The sequence below is a fragment of the Neoarius graeffei genome, chromosome 1 (assembly GCF_027579695.1).
Source record: "Neoarius graeffei isolate fNeoGra1 chromosome 1, fNeoGra1.pri, whole genome shotgun sequence".
Classification (NCBI taxonomy): Eukaryota; Metazoa; Chordata; class Actinopteri; order Siluriformes; family Ariidae; genus Neoarius; species Neoarius graeffei.
In genome coordinates, this window is record NC_083569.1 from 103175673 (window position 1) to 103202522 (window position 26850).

At 43.1% G+C, this 26850-nt stretch overlaps 1 pseudogene; it reads left to right on the forward strand.

Moving 5' to 3' along the window:
* LOC132885731 (desmoglein-2-like protein) overlaps positions 1-4244 on the forward strand; it is a 119462-nt pseudogene extending 115218 nt beyond the window's left edge.
* The last annotated feature ends 22606 nt before the right edge of the window (positions 4245-26850 follow it).

Here is a 26850-nt window from a genome sequence, read left to right on the forward strand (position 1 = left end):
AACTAATTGTTAATTATTATTAACACATTTTACATTCCTTGGGAGCTCCACTTTTAGCCAGTGCCTAAATACATACATACATACATACATACATACATACATACATACATACATTGAATGTCTATACTATTCTAGTTTATTGGCTTCCATGGCCTGAATCCTTTTTCTGTGGATAGTGTCGGAATATTGTTGGCACAGCATCAGGTTTGAGTCTAGCACGACCTGCGTAGCCCAAGAACTCGGCCTGTAGATTCTTTTCAAAGCGATCAGGCTCAAAATGCTCCTCGCAACCAACAGAATTTCTCCCAAAGAAGAGGGTTTCTAAAGTGTGGCCTGTTCCCAAATTGTGTCGCCACTGTTTAGCAAGTCGACAATGTTGCTCGGTTGTCAGCAGTAGAAGACAGAAAAAATGCTTTCCCTTATGATGTTTGTTATTTTTGCAACCAGAAGCTTTACACTGCTGTTTTTCAAAAATGTTTTGTACATCCGGCTATATTGCGTTGTCGGGAGCAGCAACCCAACTAAGATACAAGAAACCTTGAGTGTGCAGGAACACAAAAGAATTTTAAAGCACTGCTTTATGCAACGCAGTGTGACAATACAGGGTAGTCAAAATGCATTTGTGTAAAATGTTTATTTTTTGCTGTGGGCATTCTTTAAGATCACAAACAATGAATAGGAAGCCAAACAGGATTTGCCCTTGAAGATGGCAGATTTTATTTGGATCACAAGGATCAATATGTTCAAGCTACATAGCAAAAGGTAAACATTACTATGTGTAAAGCAATAAAAACCAAACATTAAATGGCTGCTTAAAACTAAGATGTTGTTTCTTGAGTTAACCAGAAAAAAGACTGTTGAAAAGAGGAAGAAAGTTTCAGTCACTACTAGCTTTCTACTTTTTTTGTGATGGTATATGTGATTTTCAGACAGAGACATTAATCATTATGTCTGTGGCTGCATTAGACAGTTTGATGTTGTACACTATCTTTAGCACCACCCACATATCCATGATCGACTCACATGGGATCTAGACAAACAAAGTAACCAAATTCAGGACGAGAAGCTTGTCTGGAGGATTATTGCTAATTCACAGACCACACCACCCAGGGGCAAAGTGCTGTAAGTGATGCAACTTGCCTCATGGTTAAAATTTTTGGATATCAACCGTGCCAAAGACATCCATCACTGGGAGTCCAGGAGAGTGTAATTGCTCTTGAAAGAACTGACTATGTTTACAATGTAGATTATTATTATTTTTTAATTCTAGCTGTGTAAGTGTTGTTGAAATCCGACCAAAATTACATGGTAAACTGCAGTGTTCTATCTCCCTCTTTCCTCAGGAACTACCACTGCTATCTCAGATACCCATTGACAGCAGCGGGAAATTCGAAGCTCAATGGCAAACAACTGAAAACTGGAGAAAGTATAGACGGGAATCTGAAGAGCAATACATAAATCACCAGTGGCATGTCAACCAGTATGAGGGTGCCTATGTTGAAAATGCAATTGTAAATGGAAGACATTCTGAAAATGTTACAGTGGACACCCTTGAAAGCATGGCTTTAACCGAGACCTTGTTAGGCAACTACTTTGTAAAGGTTAGTATTTTTTCACAACCCAAAAGAGAACAGAACCTTAATACAGAATAACTGCATGTTATGCATTAATTAGTCTCACGGTGCAGACATGATCTCAAAGTAGTGGCAGTGTATAACCACAAACATACACACTGTAATCCAAGATGGCTGAGAAATTGTGTCTTGATTGGAAATTGAGTTGAGATTTAGAGAGTGCCTGTTGGCACAGTGTGTTGTTCACACCCATTCATTCATTCATTCATTCATTCATTCATCTTCAATAAGCACTCCATCCTGGTATGGATCACAGTGGATTTGGAGCCTGGGTGTGAGGCGTAAATACTCCCTGAATGGAACACCAGTCCATCCGAGGCCACCATGCACACACTCAAATCACATACTTATTCACACCTAGGAACAATTTAGAATAGACATTCCACCTACCAGCATGTGTTTAAAGAGGTAGGAGGGAAAAAAAGAGAGAACCAGCGGGACAGCTACATGGGCAAGAACATGGAAAACTCAGTGGGAATCTCAGGAGCTGTGAGGGCCCAATGCTACCTACTCTATTACAGTGCTACCCTGTTTGTGCTCAATCTCACCATAATTCACTGCCAAGTTTTTGAAAGGCTGTCCCTTGAAATGTGTTCTTTTAGAGAGAAGACTATGCCTTCATAACATTTAATTTCACTTTATTGCAAAGGATTTAGGTGGAATATTAGTTTTCACATATACACAAACGCTGCGAATACATTTCAAAAATAAAAAGTTTCTGAAGGTGTCTTTTTACATCTACAAAAGATGCAAAAAAAGAATTAAATTCCATGAAAAGAACCTCCAAAAACTGTTTAAGGTTTTTTTTTTTTTTCATATCCTGCTATTTGATTGAAGCCTACAAAGAATTTGTTTGGTCTGACAGGTTGACTGATGAAGTTGGTGTTGTGTTTTCTTTTTTACTCTCTAGCTGGACCAATCTGATCTTATTTTGAGTGTAAATGTAGTTGTTATCTGCTGTGTGAATGAGACATAGTTTAGCAGTGTTGAGTTCTGATGTCCTGTGTGTTGTTGCAGAAAGCACTGGATATAGTGAAGCAGGAGGCTACTGCAAACGAGCTGCTGAGGTTTGATGATGAAACCTGCAACTCAGTCACATGCTCCTTAGAGGACCTCTGTGACTATATAGATGATAAAGATGATCTGGATTTCCTTGATGACCTCGGGCCTCAGTTCAAAAGGCTTGCTGAGATTTGCTGTGGCTCAGCCATTGAATTCGAGGCCAGCTCCACTTCCATGCCTCCCAAAATGGTCTCATCCAGTTCACAAGTGGGTGTCAAAGTAGAAGAAGCTGTTGGTGGTGTCCACAGTAAGGCGACCCCTGTTTCTGCATCCAGCTACTCCTCCACTATGCAAAACGCCCAAACTACAAATTATAGAGAGAGTATTATCAGTGGAGGCACCACATCAGCAACCACCATAGGCCAAACGCTGCTCGTACAGCAGCCACCTGTCTACGTTTCCCCTACCCCTATGTATGTGGTGGAACAACAACATCCCACCCTTTTTTTGGCTTCTGGTCCAGTACCAGGTGTTCAAGAAAGCAATGTGGTGCTGGTGGAGAAAGAGGGTACCAACATGGTAATGGCTGCCCAGTACACCCTTCCCAGGCTGGGGTTGCAGCAAGCACATACTAAAGTGCTGGTGGATCCAGGTATTGGAGGCACAGTGGTGCATGGGTTCTCAGGCCACCCTGAGCCTCAGGGCACTATTTCTGGTACCTTTCAGGTTGTAGACAGCATGGAGCCTCTACATGTGGTGCAGAGCTTCTCGCACTCCAGCATCAACAAGAATCAGAGTATGAAGGCCCAAGGGGAAAGTGGAGGGCTCATGGCTTTTGGAAATGCATCAGTTATCCCAAGTGCCCTTTCAATGTCACAGTAAGATGTGTCCCTGTTTATTGTGTCAAATGGTAGCACTCACAAAGAGATGACAGAGGAAAGGGTTTCAGTTGTCGAGAAAAGTTTCCAGTCAAGCTCCACCTCCTAATGCCTTGACAAAGATACTCAACATTCTACGTGCAGACCCTTATTTTCATGATTCAGCCGTTTGTTCTGTGAAGAACATCCCACAAACCTGATTAACCAGATCATCAAATTTACACTTAATAAAGAGAAACATGAACAATTTTTCAAGATCCATGAATTAATTGAGAGAGATGGGCATAATTAGTCAAATAATGTCACATATCTGTGAGGCTGTTTGTTATAAAAGTTTAATCAGGATTGAGTAATTGGGAAATTGTTTGTAGTGGCAGTGTGTTCGAGTATTCAGCTTGAATATCCATCACTAATAATGATCAGGACAGGCTTTTTAGGAGGTTTTGATATCCTGATGTGTATTTCCTGTAACTTAGATGGGTATCAACCATTACATGTATCATCAGTTTATTTCTCACTTCAGATAACAGATAGTGAGTTTTGTTTGTTTGATTGATTGATTGTTTCTCTGTTACTTTTATATTTCTAACCCAGTAATGGAAATAGATTGCAAGATTGTGTGCTTTTGGTATCTGACCTGGGTAAATTTGTGCTGTAAGCATGCTAAATATCTCTTCATGTGCCAGAATAAACAGGAAGCCATGCTCTGTGTCTTCTTTCGAATTTGAAACCAGTTTTTCTATGAAAGACAAGAACGTTCCCTCCCTAACCTGTATTTGAAGATGTTATCTGTAGATGGAAATATTCACCTGTGGGTTTTTTTAAGCAAATTATGGTGTCAAGCTGGGTGTTGTCCAAGACTATGACCCTGTCCGTCATGTTCATCTCAGTTTATCAGCAATCAGATCGACTGTATCCCAAACAATACACTGTAGACCAGGGGTCTCCAACCTTTTTCCCACAGAGAGCTACTTTTAGAAAATAAAAATGACGGAGAGCTACTCATGTTTTTTTTTTATATATTATGCGAGACATTTATTCATACAACTATCACACACTTCAACCTGGCTGTCTTAAATGTGTTTGCATGAACATTTGCAAAATACTGCCAACACTCTCACACTCAAAATATAGAAAATGTTACTCAATATCAGTATGCATGTCTGCATTTCTTTATCTTTTTTTTTAACTGGAAACCTACTAATAAAGTCACTTAAACACAGGCCTCTAACACTCACTTTGTGCATTAACATATGCTAAATTTAAATTTGAACATCAGCATGTGTAGCATTAATGCATTTCTTTATCTGTTCAACTATCACACACCCACTATGAATCATTTTTTGCATTAAAACAAAACACTAACATCCAATACTCCAGTCTCATTCCTTTAGTTTGCCCACACCACTCTTTCCATCATTTATCCACTAGCTTAGGCTTAAACAAGCACTGTTTTAGTGAGACACTTGACACTGCATGGAGCCAACAAGAGAGCTATATGCTGGAATGTACCCACTTAGGTTCACTCTTAAGGAGTCTTTCAAATGTTCATCAGTGAGTCTTGTTCTGAGTTTAGACTTCATGACATTCATGTCAGAAAAGGCAGATTCACAAAGGTAGGTAGACCCAAACAAAGCAGCTATCTTCAGAGCTGCTTGACACATATTCCTATATTTTTCTGGCTCAGCCAAGGTCCAGAAATGCTTTGCATATTGATGAGATTTCAACTGGATGTCATTCTGGAGGTTTAAAAGTTCAATTTCAATTTCAACTGGATTGACACAGAAAAATTCTGCCATCTTTCCAGAAATCTCACTTATGTCCACATCCATGAATGGGTTGGCGATAAATGTCACACAAGGCTCAAGTCTCTCAAAGTCTCTGAATCTGTCTGCAAACTCCTGTCCAAGCCTAATCAAGAGGTCACAGTACTTTCCTGTGTTCAAAACACTTTGTGCATCTTCATGGGTTTCCAGAACCTTTGAGATGGAGGGGAAGTGTTGGAATCTTTTGGCATTTAACTGCTGGACGAAAAAGGCCAGTTTTGCGCTGAATGCATTAACAGCGCTGATCATGTTAAGCACGTCTTTGTCTTTTCCTTGCAACTCTAAGTTCAAATTATTCATTTTCTCTGTTACATCTGTCAAAAACGCAAGATCAAGAACCCACTCTGTATCAGCTAACAGTGTGGCATCTTCCTGCCTCTCTTCCAAGAAAACCTTGATTTCATCCAGCAAGGAAAAAAATCGTTGCAGTACCTTACCCTTGCTGAGCCATCGGACGTCAGTGTGGAGCAGGAGATCTCCATACGCCGCATCGCATTCCTCCAGGAGTTGTTTGAATGTCCTGTGTTGCTTAGCCTTTGCTCTAATGGAGTTGACAATCTTAACAACCGGCTTCATGACATGTTCAAACCCCATGACCTTTGCACAGATGGCCTGTTGGTGAATTATACAATGATAGTCCAGAAATGTAGGAAAATCTGGGTCCAATTTGCATTGAGCAATAAATCCAGCGTGACGACCAGTCATTGCGGGTGCTCCGTCAGTGGTTATGGACACCAGTTTTTCAAGAGGTATCTTGTGTTCTGTGAAGTAGTTCTTCACGGCATTGTAGATATCGACTCCCCTCGTAGTAGTTTTAAGTGGAAGTAAAGTCAAAAACTCTTCTTTCACAGTGAAATCATCAAAAGCCATCCGAATGAAAAGCCCCAGTTGAGCTGTATCACTCGCGTCAACAGACTCATCACACTGGATTGAAAACCATTTACAGCGATTAATGTCAATTTCCAACTGTCTTGCAGCGTCCGAAGACAGTGCAGACACTCTCCTTGCTATTGTATTAGCAGCAAGTTGTACATCGGCAAAAGCAGACAAAATCTCTGTCTTACATTTATGGTCCTTGAATAACGTTTCAGCCACCGCTGTCATTGCCTCCTTTATGATGCAGCCATCAGTGAAGGCCTTCTTTGTGTTTTGTCAGGATGTGTGCCACTTTAAATGAAGCCTCTGTGCAAGCATTAGCCTTCTGTACTGGTCTGGTAAAAAGAGACTGTTGTCGTTGCAGCAGTGTTTTTAACTCCTTGATCTTTTCTTTTCGTTTACTGCTACCGGCTGGAAAGTCCTGTGAAAAAGGTGCTGTGGATTGTGGTGAAATGGCGCTCAACGTTGCATTTTTTACCAACCGCCACACTTACTCCACAGATCAAGCAGACACACTTATCCTTCACACTTGTGAAACAAAACTCTGTTTCCCAGCTATCATGAAAAAAGTAGGTTTTCTGCCTCTTGTTTTTTTCAGTAGCCATGACTTTCCACTAGCTTGCTAACATGCAAAGCTTGCGTCTGGCTAATAATGACTCTGCTAGAGACTCTGGTAACGCCCTAACCAACGTCACTGAATTACTTTGTCAACAACCAATCAAATTAGACAACAGCGTATTGGTAAAACTGATCGGCAAACAATTGTTTTATTCCAGCAGGGGGCGGAATAAATGTGAAATGTGTTTTTTGTGAAAATCTGTGTTTAATAATTATTTATTTGCTCAGCCTTTGGCGAGCTACTCCATAGGGGGCGGCGAGCGACTGGTAGCTCGCGAGCGACGCGTTGGAGACCCCCGCTGTAGACAATGTGTTTAATATTATGATCACAGTTCATTCTTGTATTTTGTCCCTTTAGAATGCAGTATGTGCATGTGCTGATGTCATGTTTTAATATCACAGTAGTTGCTTTAGCACGGTGGTGTAGTGGTTAGCACTGTCACCTCACGGCAAGAAGGTCCTGGGCTCAAGCCCAGCGGCTGACAAGGGCCTTTCTGTGTGGAGTTGGCATGCTCTCCTCATGTCTGCGTGGGTTTCCACTGGGTGCTCCGGTTTCCCCCACAGTCCAAAGGCATGCAGGTTAGGCTAATTGGTGGCTCTAAATTGACCATAGGTTTGAATGTGAATGGTTGTTTGTGTCTGTGTGTCAGCCCTGCGATGACCTGGCGACTTGTCCAGGGTGTACCCTGCCTCTCACCCATAGTCAGCTGGGATAGGCTCCAGCTTGCCTGCAACCCTGTAGAACAGGATAAGCGGCTACAGATAATGGATGGATGGATGGATGGATGGATGGATGGATGGATGGATGGATAGTTGCCTTAGCTTTCATCACGGCTTATGAAAACACCACAGTCATTTTAAAGAATTTCAAGGTATGAAGAAGGTGTGTGATGGTGACAGATTTATGTGACTTGTTGAACATATGAAAGCATTGTTCGTGTCAAGTATGACTTCATAATTGTGTTAAATTATTAAATTTCTGAACCATTTTAACCTGAGAACTGGAAATGTGCTAGAATTTTTAGCTCATCCGGCTGACAGGCCGATGAGCTTATGCCATTATATGTTGTCCGTCCGTCTGGCATTGTCCGCATTTCATGAAAATTGCTTCTTCTTTCTCAGTTCTTCACTGATCTTTATTCTTTTTGGCAGGAAGGTAGGTCTGCCTGGGGTGCATATCGCTTCTACCCAAATTTGCATAATTGAAATCAATAATGAAGATACAGAGTAATTAAGCCCTAATGAGCAGTTTCCACACAAATCGCTTGTTCTCCCTCAAATCTTCACCGATTTGTATTCTTTCTGGCATGAAAGTAGGTAGGGGTACCTCGGGTGCATATAACTTATACCCAGATTTGTTGAATTACAATTATTAATGAGGTTATGGACTAGTTAAGCCTTAACGAGCAGTTCAACAAAAATCGCTTCTTCTGGGTTAATTCCTCACTGTTTTGGATTCTTTCTGGCAAACAGGTAGGTATTCCTATGGTGTGTGTATGTAGCTTCTACCCAGATTTGCTTCATTACAATTATTAACAAAGTTAGAGACTAATTAATCCCTAACAAGCAATTTCCACACAAAAACAATCCCACATGCGGCAGATTGGAGGTGCTCCGACAACAGGAGGAACCTACAGTACTTGCTACTGTACCAAGGCAATGCAATAGCCTCTTTCACGTCAGGTGGTCTGTACATCGGACCTACTCCCCAACACTCCTGTTATTGGCTACTGAAAATGTGTGGATTTTTCAACTGGCAACGCTTGCCACGTCGTCTACCATGCATGTGACATCAGGACTACTCTAGTGTTTACTGGTGTGTAAACACTGAGCTCCAGAAATCTCTGAAGCAAAACAATCAACTAGGCATGGACATGAACAGTGGAGGGCACCTGCAGTTTAAAATGCAGTACTGAGTCTATATATAACGCTAATACAGTGACCTTTTGTGCCAAGTACTACCAGACTATACCCTTTGGATATATAGGGACATTTTGGTGTAAATTTATGGACAAGACTGATGTCAGAAATTTTAAAAATATTTGAGCTGGACTGGTTGAAAGTAGAATTGTGCAAGGTGACCCACTTTAGATCATTCCTTCTGGACTAGATGGGGCCGGATTGAGCTATACCATCATTGACAGTCTCGTTGCACACAGTGGTGCTTGAAAGTTTGTGAACCCTTTAGAATTTTCTCTATTTCTGCATAAATATGACCTAAAACATCATCAGATTTTCACACAAGTCCTAAAAGTAGATAAAGAGAACCCAGTTAAACAAATGAGACAAAAATATTATACTTGGTCATTTATTTGTTGAGGAAAATGATCCGATATTACATATCGGTGAGTGGCAAAAGCATGTGAACCTCTAGGATTAGCAGTTAATTTGAAGGTGAACTTAGTTGTTTTCAATCAATGGGATGACAGTCAGGTGTGAGTGGGCACCCTGTTTTATTGAAAGAACAGGGATCTATCAAAGTATGATCTTCACAACACATGGTTGTGGAAGTGTATCATGGCACGAATAAAGGAGATTGCTGAGGACCTCAGAAAAAGCATTGCTGATGCTCATCAGGCTGGAAAAGGTTACAAAACCATCTCGAAAGAGTTTGGACTCCACCAATCCACAGTCTGACAGATTGTGTACAAATGGAGGAAATTCAAGACCATTGTTACCCTCCCCAGGAGTGGTCGACCAACAAAGATCACTCCAAGAGCAAGGCATGTAATAGTCAGCGAGGTCACAAAGGACCCCAGGGTAAGTTCTAAGCAACTGAAGGCCTCTCTCACATTGGCTAATGTTAATGTTCATGAGTCCACCATCAGGAGAGAACACAGAACAACAATGGTGTGCATGGCAGGGTTGCAAGGAGAAAGCCACTGCTCTCCAAAAAGAACACTGCTGCTCATCTGCAGTTTGCTAAAGATCACGTGAACAAGCCAGAAGGCTATTGGAAAAATGTTTTGTGGACGGATGAGAACAAAATAGAACTTTTTGATTTAAAGGAGAAGCGTTATGTTTGGAGAAAGGAAAACACTGCATTCCAGCATAAGAACCTTATCCCACCTGTGAGACATGGTGGTGGTAGTATCATAGTTCGGGCCTGTTTTCTGGAACTAGGCCAGGACGGCTTGCCATGATTGATGGAACAATGAATTCTGAATTATACCAGCTAATTTTAAAGGAAAATGTCAGGACATCTGTCCATGAACTGAATCTCAAGAGAAGGTGGGTCATTCAGCAAGACAACGACCCTAAGCACGCAAGTCGTTCTACCTAAGAATGGTTAAAGAAGAATAAAGTTAATGTTTTGGAATGGCCAAGTCAAAGTCCTGACTTTAACCCAATGGAAATGTTGTGGAAGGACATGAACCGAGCAGTTCATGTGAGGAAACCCACCAACATCCCAAAATTCCTCCAAGCCGGTGTGCAGAACTGATCAACAGTTACCGGAAATGTTCAGTTTCAGTTATTGCTGCACAAGGGGGTCACACCAGATACTGAAAGCAAAGGTTCATATACTTTTGCCACTCACAGATATGTAATATTGGATCATTTTCCTCAATAAATAACTGACCAAGTATAATATTTTTGTCTCATTTGTTTAACTGGGTTCTCTTTATCTACTTTTAGGACTTGTGTGAAAATCTCATGATGTTTTAGCTCATATTTATGCAGAAATGTAGAAAATTCTAAAGGGTCCACAAACTTTCAAGCACCACTGTATCCAGCTATGATATGATGCAGCCTGATGCAAAGTAGAGTTATTCTTACTATCCTATTTCCAATGATTACACCTTTTAAGTTAACATTTATCTGTTTATAGTTCCATATAATGTTGCACAATGCAGTGCCAGCCCAAGCTAGGGTCCAAAGCAGAGTTTGAATTGGGGGCCCCTGACAGAGATACATGTTTGGCATGCTTGAAACTGGTACAGGCTGTTCTGATTGGTACTTGTTTTGGCTAGTTAAATCCTTGAGATTTAACTTCGCTCACACATCTGCTCTCTGTTTCCATAAGGTTATTCTGACCAGTGATGTAATGTTCCATCACCCATTGATCTTACTTTGTCATACACAGATAACCTGGCTTCATAAATCCCATCTTCCAATCATTCAGCTACAACACTCTTGAATTTGGATATCTACTCATGTTTGTCCTACAATAAACTGAGAAACATCTCTGAACAGCTGTGTCTGCGTCAGTGACTGTTGTTCCTGGATCCATAAGAAAGAATTGCCTGGGTGGCAGATGTCTACATTCCTAAATCATACTTTGTCAATTCAACCTCCTTCAGTACAGACACATCAAAACCGATCAATCCCCCACTGCCTTGGTGCTGCTAATAATATCGACTATTGTCAATGCTTGATCATTCACACGTGTCTGGAACAGAAGGTTATTTTCATTACAGAAATATATACCCAGCAACAAGTTAATTTTAACTAGCTAGCCAGAGAAATGAGGGAGAATCTCACTACTGTTATATTTTGCTAACTAATTAAAAATTAGCTTAAAATGATAGCTGAACATTCTTCTTCCTTCTTTTCGCTTCTCCTCATGTATATGTCCTTTTTTACAACATTACTTTTTTACTGCTTTTTCCATCAATTCAGAGGAGAGGACTGTTACCTGACATAAGTCTGACTGACTGTGCTTGCATCAAAATGCAATGTCCATTACAGTGTGCATGCGCATGAACATGACACCAGCTCTAACTGAGGCAGCAGGAGTCAATTAAACCAGAAGTATTAGCTAGCCAGCCTGTTAATATAATATTGCGTGTTCAATGATTACCATTGACATCATATGTCACACACACAAAAACATTTCATGTTCTCTTGTGAGACATTTCAAGTGCTCTTGGGGCCCTCTGGTGGCCACAGGGGTCCTAAACAGGCACATCGCTTGCTTATGCATCAGGTCAACCCGAGTAGAACATCCTTGGGACAAAGTTAGTTCCTGTTATCACTCATGTTATAGCAGCTATATACAGCTGTTCCATTTAGCATCCTTTCTTGAAGTTAGTAAAACACAAACAGCTTTTCATATTATCAAATGTTAAACAAAAGCTTCCTTCACCATATCAATGAGTATATGGTTTTCTTTGTCAAATAATGACAAATTTAATCAATTTATTATTTCAGCAAGCATTGTTGATAGAGAAAATTAATCACCTTTTGAATAATCAGATTTAGGAATTCAACAGTGCTGTGGTATCAGAACAAGTTTATGTCAGATTAGTTTTTATCATCCAGACACGAGTGATTTACTGGGATATAGACACTCGTATTTTTCATATGAACTACATCTGGGACTGGAGTCACATATTTTCCAATATCCTCACTCATGAGGAAATTGATTAATTGTTTTGATAAATTTGGGTACTTTTTGTTTGTGAATGCGTCTATGTAATTAAAAGAAAATCACATGTTGACTTGAAGATATGAAGTTTATCGTCTCGTATTGAAAAACTTGTATTTTTCATACAAAATACATCCCAGACCTGAGTAACATATTTTCCAACATCTTCACTCTTGAGGATATCGATGATTTCATCTCGGTGTTTTCCCTCTGACTTGACGCACGTTGTCTAAATGGCAAACCAATTCAGAATTAAAATGCTTTTGATTAACTTGCATATTTTTTTGTGTGGACATGTCTACATAATAAAAAGAATATTACACGGTGGCGCAAAGATATGAAGTTTATCTTCTCGTGTTGAAAAATATTTTCACCACTTGAAGATAAACTTCAAATCTTCGCACCACTGTGTTATATCGTCAATGTATTTTTCATTCAAAATGAAAAGGTCACATTTTGTAAGTCATGTTACAAAATGTTCAAAGAATCTGATTAAAATATTTGGTGTTTTAATTACAACTTCAATAAAAATATTTTCAAAATGTTTGCAACTTGATCAACACTTTAATTTGCATGTTGCACCATGTGACCAAGACCTGCACATGCACTGTTGCATTTTGTTTTTATGTTTCCTGTTTCAGTGCCATATACTAATTTTATTCCTGTCGTTGCACAAATACCTCACACAGGTCTCTAAAGTCTCTCTGTAGGATTATGTTAACTATGACCATGACAACTATTTACACTTGTTATTTCATTAGTTATTCTAATTTGTTATCATTTACATTTTATCTAAAATTGTGGGGCGGCATGGTGGTGTAGTGGTTAGCGCTGTTGCCTCACAGCAAGAAGGTCCGGGTTCGAGCCCCGTGGCCAGCGAGGGCCTTCTGTGTGGAGTTTACATGTTCTCCCCGTGTCTGCGTGGGTTTCCTCCGGGTGCTCCGGTTTCCCCCACAGTCCAAAGTAGTCAGGGGGCCATTTCTGAAAAGGGCTTCCGTTCAGACTTTTGCTGCCATGTCAGGGTACAAGATGACAACCTATTTTTTTTGTAAGAAGGGACCCTCAGGTGAAATTCTGCAGTGGTTGTCAGGCTGAAAAAATGATTTTGTGACTTTTAGGAGCTATTTCAGGGGTAAAAAAACGTTATTTTGTGTAACACGCCAAACTACAGAAAATGGTGATTATCTCGGGAACCGCAAGGGCCACAGACAAAAACTTGGTATCAAATGAAAGCTGACACTTCTGGGATGTCTGTAGAAGTGTCAGCATGTACATACCTATTACACAATAGGGGGAAAATGGAGCTTGAACATGTAAAAAATCAATCTCCGCCTAAAGTGTACCACTTTATAAAGTTAATATCAGCTTGGAAACACAAGATACAAACTCAAAACCTCTACCAATCAGTATTCCCATCTAGGGGAAAGAGGTGTGCCAAATGTCAGGCATGTATTGTGAAATGGGACAACACTGCACAGGTTTTTAGCATTTATTGACCAGGCGGAAATCTAGACTTCCAATTAAGCCTATACCATTAGGTCCTATTTGACTTAATTCATATACCTGACTGTAAATCCAATTATATTAATAATGATTATAACAATTATAAATGATCTCAATACGCAACTACTGTACTGTATCAAACTAGTGATATATAGTGTGTGTGTGGAATAGAAAACAATAAGTCAACTAATTTTATGTTTTAACCAAAAAGATTGTTTAATAAAAATAAACACACTTTACAAACTTAAAGGAACTTGGACTTATTTAGGACATCAGAACTTTCATTAGCAGCATGGTAATGTTCATCAAAGCCTGCTGGTAGAAGATTGGTCTGTTGTACTCCGAAGACAATGGAAATTGTATGTTGAAGAAGATGCTGATATCAGAAGACACCTACTGTTTAAGCCATGTCCACATTTTCAGTCAAAGTCCTAAACAGGAATTTAATAGAAGAGTTTGGGGTTAATTTTGTTAACACATAATATCATGTCCTGGACACTCCCTGATGTCTGCCCTGATCTTCAATGCTACCCAGTACAGCCAACTCAATATCTGAGCATCCTTGTCAGTTCCACAGCTAGTCATGGTTGCCTCTTGGGTGTCATCCAGTACATTATCTGTTGATTTCTTCATGTTAAGTATGGCAGCCTCAGCCGTCATTTCAGGGAATATCATTATGGAATCGGTTGGCTTTCTTGAATGCACAAATAGTGCTTTTCCATCAAGCAACCGGTCGAGCTTTTCTTTAAAACGCTGACGTCTGTAACATCCTGGATCCAAGTCAAAGTCTGCAAGCAGCTTACAATATCTTTCCCAAACTGTCTTCATTGAGTATATTTGACCTCTGGCAAGTCCTGCTCTAAGCTCATCTGCTGCATTTTGTAAACAAATGGAATATGGATCATTTTCTCCTGACGATGTACTCTGGTACTTCCTTAAGAATGCCCTGTAGCAGATAAGATGGTACTTGCCCTCTGCGGCAATCAAGTCATTGACTCCTGCTAGCCTTGGTCGTAATTCTGTGTCTTGCTGAGCTAGGTGAAGAATCTTTTCCGATGTACTCAAGACTTGGATGTTGCGCAGTTCCTCTCTGTGCTTATCCTTCTGACAAAATATACATTTTTCCCAAGTGACTGGAGATACTGATTGTCTAGTGGAGTGGGGGCAGAAGGTGCTTGTCATTTCCTGTGGTGTACTTGCTTTTTCAAAACTCTTCTTAAGGCGAGAAATGTAAGTAACATTGGTAAAAGCAGCATAGCATGTTTTGTGCCATTTGATTTTGTCTTTTTCTGTGTCTAGGAATGCTTGGATTCGATCCAGAGCATCAGCATATTCCACATCTTTGTATTTTGCTCTTTCACTTGCTCTGACTCTGATACGATTCAGGCCTTCCTCAGATGGTTTTGTTAGCTGCTTCTCTTTCATGTACTTTCCATGGTCTTTTTGACAAATGAAACATTTCTGCCAATTTATACCTCTTGCTATTGGATCTTCTCTGGGTTCTAAGTTTACTGCTCCCTCTGTTTCCATGTTAACTTATCTGAAAAGCGAGGAAATCATTCAACCTTCTTTAGCCTGCTTGTATCTCTTTATATTTCTGTTAGATCTTTTATATCTCAAAAACTATTGATCATTTGAGCTGAGTAATATGCTATGCTAGTTTAAAAGGTTGCCAACACTTATCTAGAAGAATGTAGAAATGAGCATTGTGCAGAAATAAAAATTTCCAGAACATGTGTACACATAAACATATAGTTATTACCAAGGTACATTAGCTTAATTACCTAGCTGTGAAGTTTAGCTTCTTACCTTTTCTGACATGTTGTGGTGGAATCTGAATTGTTGTAGTAGACTATTAGAAATGAGTGAGATGTTATTAATGAATTCCTGTGAAAACACCATCTGTGATTATCTCCACTGAACCTCTTTCTTCAGGCCTAGCACATCTGTGGTAACAAAACAGTGCACCTGTGGCGCAATACTCCTTTGGTATGTGTGTTATTCACTTTATTAAAGGTTATATTTGCACATAAGATGGATTCTATTGGAAGCATTTTCAAGAGTACTGTAGGGGAATAAGAATAAGAATAAGGAAACACTTAGAGGTAAATTCCGATTTTGCCACTTTTAAAGATATAGTCATAAAATGGACAAAATCTCATTTTCCAAGCTGACAACCAGTCTAGATTACATCCCTAGGGGTCAAATATTAATATTTTATAGGTTGTCAGCTAAAAACTGACAACCTAAAAACTGACAACCTTCTTGAACTGCCACCTTATTGTGGTGGAGGGGTTTGTGTGCTTGAATGATCCTAGGAGCTATGTTGTCGGGGGCATTATGCCCCTGTCAGGGTTTCCCAAGGCAGACAGGTCCTAGGTGACAGGCCAGACTAAGAGCAGTTCACCAAAACCCCTATGGAGAAAAATCCGAGGACCGTGACGTCGCCCGGGATGACGCAGCCGGGGCCCCACCCTGGAGCCAGGCCCGGGGTTGGGGCTCGTATGCGAGCGCTTGGTGGCCGGGCCTTTGCCCATGGGGCCCGGCCGGGCTCAGCCCGAAGAGGTGACGTGGGCCCGACCTCCTGTGGGTTCACCACCCACAGAGGTAGCAGTAGGGGACTGGTGCAATGTGGATTGGGTGGCCGTCGAAGGCAGGGGCCTCGACGACCTGATCCCCGGACACAGCGGCTGGCTGTTGGGACATGGAATGTCACTTCGCTGGGGGGGAAAGAGCCTGAGCTTGTGCGGGAGGTTGAGAGGTACCGGCTAGAGATAGTCGGGCTCACCTCCACGCACAGCTTGGGCTCTGGAACCCAGCTCCTCGAGAGGGGCTGGACTTTCTACTTCTCTGGAGTCGCCCGTGGTGAGCGGCGGCGGGCTGGTATGGGCTTGCTTATAGCTCCCCAGCTCAGCCGCCATGTGTTGGAGTTTACCCCAGTGAACGAGAGGGTCGCCTCGCTGCGCCTTCGGATTGGGGAGAGGGCTCTTGCTGTTGTTTGTGCCTATGGCCCAAATAGCAGTATAGAGTATCCGGCCTTCTTGGAGTCCCTGGGAGAGGTACTGAGGAGTGCTCAGACTGGGGACTCCATTGTGTTACTGGGGGACTTCAATGCTCACGTGGGAGATGACAGTGACACCTGGAGGGGCGTGGTTGGGAGGAACGGCCTCCCCGATCTGAACCTGAGTGGTGTTTTGTTATTGGACTTCTGTGCTAGTCACGGTTTGTCCATAACGAACACCATGTTCGAGCATAGGGGTGTCCATAAGTGCACGTGGCACCAGGACACCTTAGGTCGGAGGTCAATGATAGACTTTGTAGTCGTTTCATCTGATCTCCGGCCCTATGTCTTGGACACTCGGGTGAAGAGAGGGGCTGAGCTGTCAACTGATCACCACCTGGTGGTGAGTTGGATCCGCTGGCGGAGGAGGAAGCTGGACAGACCTGGCAGGCCCAAACGTATGGTGAGGGTCTGCTGGGAACGTCTGGCCGAGCACTCTGTCAGGGAGGTCTTTAACTCCCGCCTCCGGGAGAGCTTTTCCCAGCTTCCGAGGGAGGCGGGGGACATTGAGTCTGAGTGGACCATGTTCTCTACCTCCATTGTGGACGCAGCTGTTCGGAGCTGTGGCCGCAAGGTCTCCGGTGCCTGTCGTGGCGGCAATCCCCGAACCCGGTGGTGGACACCGGAAGTAAGGGATGCCGTCAAGCTGAAGAAGGAGTCCTATCGGGCCATGTTAACCTCCAGGACTCCCGAGGCAGCTGACGGGTATCGGCAGGCCAGGTGTGCTGCAGCTCGGGCAGTTGCGGAGGCAAAAACTCGGAACTGGGAGGAGTTCGGGGAGGCCATGGAGAAGGACTATCGGTCGGCCTCGAAGAAATTCTGGCAAACCGTCCGGCGCCTCAGGAGGGGGAAGCAGTACTCTGCCAACACTGTTTACAGTGCGGGTGGGGAGCTGTTGACCTCGACTGGGGACATTGTCGGGCGGTGGAAGGAATACTTTGAGGATCTCCTCAATCCCACCATCATGTCTTCCACTGAGGAGACTGAGGCTGATGACTCAGAGGTGGACTCGTCCATTACCCAAGCCGAAGTCACTGAGGTGGTTTGCAAGCTCCTCGGTGGCAAGGCACTGGGGGTGGATGAGATCCGCCCTGAGTATCTCAAGTCTCTGGATGTTGTGGGGCTGTCTTGGTTGACACGCCTCTGCAACATCGCGTGGCGGTCAGGGACAGTGCCTCTGGAGTGGCAGACTGGGGTGGTGGTCCCTCTTTTTAAGAAAGGGGACCGGAGAGTGTGCCCCAATTATAGGGGAATCACACTTCTCAGCCTCCCAGGGAAGGTTTACTCCAGGGTACTGGAGAGGAGAATTCGACCAATAGTCGAACCTCGGATCCAGGAGGAACAATGCGGTTTTCGTCCTGGTCGCGGAACACTGGACCAGCTCTATACCCTTCATAGGGTGCTCGAGGGTTCATGGGAGTTTGCCCAACCAGTCCACATGTGCTTTGTGGATCTGGAGAAGGCATTCGACCGTGTCCCCCGTAGTATTCTGTGGGGGGTGCTTCGGGAGTATGGGGTTCGGGGCTCTTTGCTAAGGGCTGTCCGGTCCCTGTACGAACGGAGCAGGAGTCTGGTTCGCATTGCCGGCAGTAAGTCAGACCTGTTCGCAGTGCATGTTGGACTCCGTCAGGGCTGCCCTTTGTCACCGGTTCTGTTCATAATTTTTATGGACAGAATTTCTAGGTGCAGCCAGGGGCCAGAAGGAATCCTGTTTGGGAACCACAGGATTTCATCTCTGCTTTTTGCGGATGATGTTGTCCTGTTGGCTTCTTCAAACCAGGACCTTCAGCATGCACTGGGGCGGTTTGCAGTCGAGTGTGAAGCGGCTGGGATGAGAATCAGCACCTCCAAGTCCGAGGCCATGGTTCTCGACCGGAAAAGGGTGGCTTGCCCTCTCCAGGTTGGTGGAGAAGTTCTGCCTCAAGTGGAGGAGTTTAAGTATCTCGGGATCTTGTTCACGAGTGAGGGAAGGATGGAGCGTGAGATCGACAGGCGGATTGGTGCAGCCTCCGCAGTGATGCGGTCGCTTTACCGGTCCGTTGTGGTGAAGAAGGAGCTGAGCCAAAAGGCGAAGCTCTCAATTTACCGGTCGATCTACGTTCCGACTCTCACCTATGGTCATGAGCTTTGGGTAATGACCGAAAGGACAAGATCGCGGATACAAGCGGCCGAAATGAGTTTCCTTCGCAGGGTGGCTGGGCGCTCCCTTAGAGATAGGGTGAGAAGCACAGTCACTCGGGAGGAGCTCGGAGTAGAGCCGCTGCTGCTCCACATCGAGAGGAATCAGCTGAGGTGGCTCGGGCATCTTTTTCGGATGCCTCCTGGACGCCTCCCTGGGGAGGTGTTCCAGGCATGTCCCCCCGGGAGGAGGCCCCGGGGAAGACCCAGGACACGCTGGAGGGACTATGTCTCTCGGCTGGCCTGGGAACGCCTCGGTGTTCTTCCCGAGGAGCTGGCCGAGGTGTCTGGGGAAAGGGAAGTTTGGGCTTCCCTGCTTAGACTGCTGCCTCCGCGACCCGGTCCCGGATAAAGCGGAAGAAGACGAGACGAGGTTGTCAGCTTGTACCCTGAGATGGCCGCATTGGTTACAATGTCAGTTTTGGCCCCCTGACTAAAGACATGCAGGTTAGGTTAACTGGTGACTCTAAATTGACCGTAGGTGTGAATGTGAGTGTGAATGGTTGTCTCTGTCTATGTGTCAGCCCTGTGATGACCTGGCGACTTGTCCAGGGTGTACCCCGCCTTTCGCCCGTAGTCAGCTGGGATAGGCTCCAGCTTGCCTGCGACCCTGTAGAACAGATAATGAGATGAGATGAGATCTAAAATCGACTACAGCGCTTATACGTAATATTGCCACCTCACAGATACAGCTTTCAGTCCTGAGCTTGGGTTAATACGTGTGTAGTTTTACATGTACTCCCCATGTTTGTGTGGGTTTCCTCTGGGTTCTCTGGTTTCCTCCTACCGTCCAAAACATGCATGTAGGTGGACTGGTTAAGCTAAATTACACATAGCTGTGAATGAGTGTGTGAATGACTGTGTGCATGGTGTCCTGTGATGGACTGGCCTTCTCATGCCTTGCGCTCAGTGTTGCCAGGACAGGTTCTGGATCCAGGACCAGGATAAAGCACTTACTTTGGATGAAAGAAGAAAGCTTGTTCATATGACAAAGTTCAAGAGATTCAAGAATTGTCCACCTTGCTGAAAAGTACAATACAGTCCAGAGGTGTCCACAAATGCCGGTGACCGGCAGTTTTCTCTGCCTACACAGACGGTCTGCACCGGCTACTTGATCCCAGAAAAAAAATAAATGCCTTTCAATATTCAAGTGATTTATATAATTTCCGCTGCCCATAATTTGCTGCAAAGCCAATTATTCCACCATGATATAGTCTTCGATTCAGGTCTTGCATGACCGGAAGCGGCCGCCATATTTGTTGATCGATTCTCGCGCTCTGATTGACTGAGCCAGACCACATGGCCATGCTGTAGTGTATGTAGTTATGTTACAGAGCCAGGCAGCATACTACAGAGGGTAACTGAGAAAGCCAAGCACACACACATCTGGAGGGAAATTTCATACAGTGGTGCTTGAAAGTTTGTGAACCCTTTGGAATTTTCTATATTTCTGCATAAATATGACCTAAAACATCATCAAATTTTCACACAGGTCCTAAAAGTAGATAAAGAGAACCCAGTTAAACAAATGAGACAAAATATTATACTTGGTAATTTATACAATGATACAAATATTATACTTGGTCCAGTACAATGTCTGTTGTTGCCCAAATGAGGATGGGTTCCCTTTCTTCCTCATGTCATCTGAGGGAGTTTTTCCTTGCCACCGTCACCACAGGCGTGCTCATTGGGGATAGATTAGGGATAAAATTAGCTCATATTTTAAGTTGTTCAAATTCTGTAAAGCTGCTTTGCGACAATATTTATTGTTAAAAGCGCTAAACAAATAAACTTGACTTGACTTGGCATTGAGGTCATAACTCTTGAAGATATTGTACTAGACTACCCTATATTTGGAGGCGTTTCTAATATACTGACCCCCACATGTATGTATATATGAAGTACAAAGAATTAGAAAGACCCTTCAGTATAATGCAGTTCAGTACAACACCAGGTTTTACTATTACCACAGTAATCAACATATAGTGGAATGTACAAATTTCTGACAATATCAACAAAAACTGAACATTATAACCTTAAATGATTAAAGCGAGATGGCCTTTCAATTTCAGAAAACTGGTCAAATTTAGTTCCCTCTGAAATTTGGTCATTGTGATGTTCGTTTAATTCTGCAATATCGCAAAAAAAAACAAAAAAAAACAGGCTATTCTGTGGCTGGGAAGTTATTTAATTTCAGGGGACTCCCGAGCAAATAATGTGCATGAAATCGCTCACTTCATGCAGTTAGGTAGACAGAGGAAGTCTGTGTGCACATATGCAGGTTTATCTTCTTTTGGGTTTTATGGCAGTTGGCATCCACAGTGTTGCATTACTGCCATCTATAGGTTTACCTTTGACTGTGCACTGACAGGGGCGGCACGGTGGTGTAGTGGTTAGCGCTGTCGCCTCACAGCAAGAAGGTCCTGGGTTCGAGCCCCGGGGCCGGTGAGGGCCTTTCTGTGCGGAGTTTGCATGTTCTCCCCGTGTCCACGTGGGTTTCCTCCGGGTGCTCCGGTTTCCCCCACAGTCCAAAGACATGCAGGTTAGGTTAACTGGTGACTCTAAATTGACCGTAGGTGTGAATGTGAGTGTGAATGGTTGTCTGTGTCTATGTGTCAGCCCTGTGATGACCTGGCAACTTGTCCAGGGTGTACCCCGCCTTTCGCCCATAGTCAGCTGGGATAGGCTCCAGCTTGCCTGCGACCCTGTAGAAGGATAAAGCGGCTAGAGATAATGAGATGAGATGTGCACTGACAGTTACATCATTCTCTTGCTCAACAAACAACTGATCACACCAAGGTGCTCGCTGACCGCCGATCTTTCTTAGTTTGGTCCTGTATTTCCTTTTCTTCGCAATATAATGTCTTTTCTTCTCACTTTCCGTTACTGTAGTCGGCCTTTCACATTTCATTTGTATCTTCCATTTTTTCTCTCCTGTTTCAAATTTGCCTTGTGCAAATGGAGAAAGCCCACCACATGATGCATGACATAGTATCTTGAATTGGGTCATGGTGAAGCAGGAAAAAATAGCTGAGAATTTAGGGCCATGTGGCCTTAAATTCATTAATTGTTCTATTTTTTTTTAAAAAACTATTAAAATTAGAAGTCTGTGATTCGAATTCAGTAGCTTTTGGTCCACTGAACAAAAATAATTGGGTGTCAGGGAAGATTCTTTTTATGACCTACACCTGAAAAATCTGAAAGGCAGTCTACCTTTAAGAAGCCCTTGAGTGGATATAAATTATTTAAAAAGGTATATAATTATTTCATACTGTGTCTAGAGAGCATCACAGGCTAACATTACCACCAGTAGATTTAAGTAATAACAGAATGATATTACAACAGTTTGATCACAAAATCCCAAAAATAAAAAAGAGTAAACGTTGTACTCATTGAAGGATACCTTGAGTAGGATGGCCTACAAATTCAACCCCATGGAATTCTTCCTTTGGATTGGAAGAAGTTCAGAAGCCTGGGAGTGTATTCATCCAGCTTGGACATGAACTTTGATTCCAGGTGAACCATTGTGATTCTATGAAACTCATTCTGGATCTGCATTTAAATAACCCAGTTACCTCTGAGAGAAGAGTCAAACTTGTCAGACATCATTACAGTAGGGCCAGCCTTAAAAAATTCTTTGTTGGTGGTAACCCAGTTGGGTGTTAAAAATAAATAAATAAAAAAATAAAAATTGTGGGTGAAACATTTGTTGTAAAAAGAAAAAAGAAAAAAAAACTTTTAGGCCTGCCGAACGGCCCCTATCGTTCACCGTACCTGTATTGACTGTTGCCAAAACAAATACGTGTCACGCCTAGTGACTGGTCCATTTGACACAGTGAAAAGAAAGCTGCTGTCTCATTGGTTGTTCAGTGTGTTTGCTAAAATGCTGTCCAACGACCATGCCAACTGCAAGTTGTTTTTAATATCCATAGCAGTGAATAATGACACTAAAATATGCAATAAAGTGGTGCACATTGATTGTTCTTGTCTCGTCTCATCTTCATCCGCTTTATCCGGGGCCGGGTCGCGGAGGCAGCAGTCTCAGCATGGAAGACCAAACTTCCCTTTCCCCAGACACCTTGGCCAGCTCCTCGGGAAGAACACCGAGGCATTCCCAGGCCAGCCGAGAGACATAGTCCCTCCAGCGTGTCCTGGGTCTTCGCCGGGGCCTCCTCCCAGGGGGACATGCCTGGAACACCTCCCCAGGGAGGCGTCCAGGAGGCATCCGAAAGAGATGCCCAAGGCACCTCAGCAGATTCCTCTCGATGTGGAGGAGCAGTGGCTCTACTCTGAGCTCCTCCCAAGTGACTGTGCTTCTCACCCTATCTCTAAGGGAGCGCCCAGCCACCCTGCAAAGGAAACTCATTTTGGCCGCTTGTATCCGCGATCTTGTTCTTTCGGTCATTACCCAAAGCTCATGACCATAGGTGAGAGTCGGAACGTAGATCGACTGGTAAATCGAGAGCTTCACCTTTTGACTCCGCTCCTTCTTCACCATGATGTGTGATAAAGTGACTGCATCACTGCGGAGGCTGCACCAATCCGCCTGTCAATCTCATGCTCTATCCTTCCCTCATGCGTGAACAAGATCCCGAGAAACTTAAACTCCTCCACTTGAGGCAGGACTTCTCCACCAACCTGGAGAGGGCAAGCCACCCTTTTCCGGTCGAGAACCATGGCCTCGGACTTGGAGGTGATGATTCTCATCCCAGCCACTTCACACTCGACTGCAAACTGCCACAGTGCATGCTGAAGGTCCTGGTTTGAAGAAGCCAACAGGACATCATCATCCACAAAAAGCAGAGATGAAATCCTGTGGTTCCCAAACAGGATTCCTTCCGGCCCCTGGCTGCGCCTAGAAATTCTGTCCATAAAAATTATGAACAGAACCGGTGACAAAGGGCAGCCCTGACGGAGTCCAACATGCACTGGGAACAGGTCTGACTTACTGCCGGCAATGCGAACCAGACTCCTGCTCCGTTCGTACAGGGACCGGACAGCCCTTAGCAAAGAGCCCCGAACCCCATACTCCCGAAGCACCCCCACAGAATACCACGAGGGGCACGGTCGAATGCCTTCTCCAGATCCACAAAGCACATGTGGACTGGTTGGGCAAACTCCCATGAACCCTCGAGCACCCTATGAAGGGTATAGAGCTGGTCCAGTGTTCCACAACCAGGACAAAAACTGCATTGTTCCTCCTGGATCCGAGGTTCGACTATTAGCCAAATAGTCTAAATTGATTGTTCTAAAACTTTCAAAAGTGTGTTCATAGAAAATGTAGACAAATATCAGATATTTGTATAGACGAGGATGCTGATCTAAGTCACGTACATGTTTTCATTCAAACAAATGGTACAAGGGGGAATGCAAGACCTACTGCCAGTGCTGATGAACTTGAGATTGACTTGACTTCTTAAGTTTCACATTTAACTCTGTAGTTGAGATGCAATAACTGCTTCAGTTTTACTTTTTGCAGATATTACAATGTCATGTTGTATGTTATAGGTTTGTGACATTTGATACTTTAAAGTGATGTATTTCTGTGTCAGACATTGATTTTTTTTCTGGCCCTATGGAGTGTTAGAAAGATTATTGAAGTTATTCAGTGCAGAACTATAGTTTGTGACATTATATTAAATGGAGGGTTTGATTTAGATATCGAACTGTGTTGTGTGTCACATGTAAGTGACAGTTTGATACTCAACAAAGTTATGAACTTGTTCTGTGTCCGATATAAAATTTTTCTAAAGCATTATCAGATTATTTGCATGTCATAAAATTATTTGCTGTAAAATGAATTAGACTGTTGAAAGGCTTGTCATGTATGTAATGTATGGGTTTTTATGTGGCCTGTCTGAAAAAAAAATTCTCCACAAATACCTGGTGATCTTCTCTCATCTCTAATCTCATCTCATTATCTCTAGCCGCTTTATCCTTCTACAGGGTCGCAGGCGAGCTGGAGCTTATCCCAGCTGACTACGGGCGAAAGGCGGGGTACACCCTGGACAAGTCGCCAGGTCATCACAGGGCCGACACACAGACACAGACAACCATTCACACTCACACCTACGGTCAATTTAGAGTCACCAGTTAACCTAACCTGCATGTCTTTGGACTGTGGGGGAAACCGGAGCACCCGGAGGAAACCCACGCGGACATGGGGAGAACATGCAAATTCCGCACAGAAAGGCCCTCGCCGGCCCCGGGGCTCAAACCCAGGACCTTCTTGCTGTGAGGCAACAGCACTAACCACTACACCACCGTGCCGCCCTACCTGGTGATCTTGAACGGGCAAAAAAAAAAAATTTTTTTTGCTGCCTACCTACTGGAATTTTTCATAGCATGTTACGACCAACAAAGAATTTATTAAGGCTGGCCTAAATTTGTTCCCATAAAATATGGCAAATTACCCATTTAACATGAATCTATGTAGATCCTTTACTTTAAGATTATTGTGTTCTCCTTTTAATTTACACCTGAGGAAGACTCTTAGTGGTTGAAATATTATCAGGCAAATTATTAAGTAAGGATAAATATTGGCTATACAGATATACAGTGTGACATGCTACATAATATGTCCAGTGTTAGATGGGTCATCGCAAAAACACGGACTAACAAAATCTCTGGCAGCTCACAGTCTGCACTTTGCACTAATTTACTGACCTCAACCCAGCACTCACAAACCCAATACGATATAATCTGACAGCAGGAGCTACAACCACTGTTTCACAGTTTACTCAGACAGAGAAACAGTGAAAAAGGCCGGTTATGCCATCTGAATCTCTTGCTGTGGCCTCAGTGTCACGTGAACAGAAACATGAAACTACATCACGTTGAAAGAAACCGAGAGCAGCATGAACTGTGGTTAAGCCCAACAGCAACTTCTTCAGAGAAACTCAGAGCGGGCACAAAACACACTAACAGACTATCGATGGAAACAATGACGAATTTAAAATAAGAGAGAGAGAGAAAGGGAATAAGACACTCAGTTTTTAAGTGTAACGAGACAAATCATACTGCCCCCCTCCCAGTTTATAAAAGCTAAAAACATACACTGCTTTTAACGGCATGTTACTTGAGTAATAAAACGTTACTTGGGTACAGTTTACTTGAGAACACGATGTGCAGTATTGTATCTCATACAATGGTGCTTGAAAATTTGTCAACCCTTTAGAATGTTCTATATTTCTGCATAAATATGACCTAAAACATCATCAGATTTTCACACAAGTCCTAAAAGTAGATAAAGAGAACCCAGTTAAACAAATGAGACAAAATATTATATTTGGTCATTTATTTGTTGAGGGAAATGATCCAATATTACCGTACATATCTGTGACTGGCAAAAGTATGTGAACCTTTGCTTTCAGTATCTGGTGTGACCCCCTTGTGCAGCAATAACTGCAACTAAACGTTTCCGGTAACTGTTGATCAGTCCTGCACACCGGCTTGGAGGAATTTTAGCCCATTCCTCCGTACAGAACAGCTTCAACTCTGGGATGTTGGTGGGTTTCCTCACATGAACTGCTCGCTTCAGGTCCTTCCACAACATTTCCATTGGATTAAGGTCAGGACTTTGACTTGGCCATTCCAAAACATTAACTTTATTCTTCTTTAACCATTCTTTGGTAGAATGACTTGTGTGCTTAGGGTCGTTGTCTTGCTGCATGACCCACCTTCTCTTGAGATTCAGTTCATGGACAGATGTCCTGACATTTTCCTTTAGAATTCGCTGGTATAACTCAGGATTCATTGTTCCAGCAATCATGGCAAGCCATCCTGGCCCAGATGCAGCAAAACAGGCAAGGCAAGTTTATTTATATAGCACATTTCATACACAGTGGCAGTTCAATGTGATTTTACAGAAGTAAAGACAAAACAGTGAACAAAAAAATAAAATTCC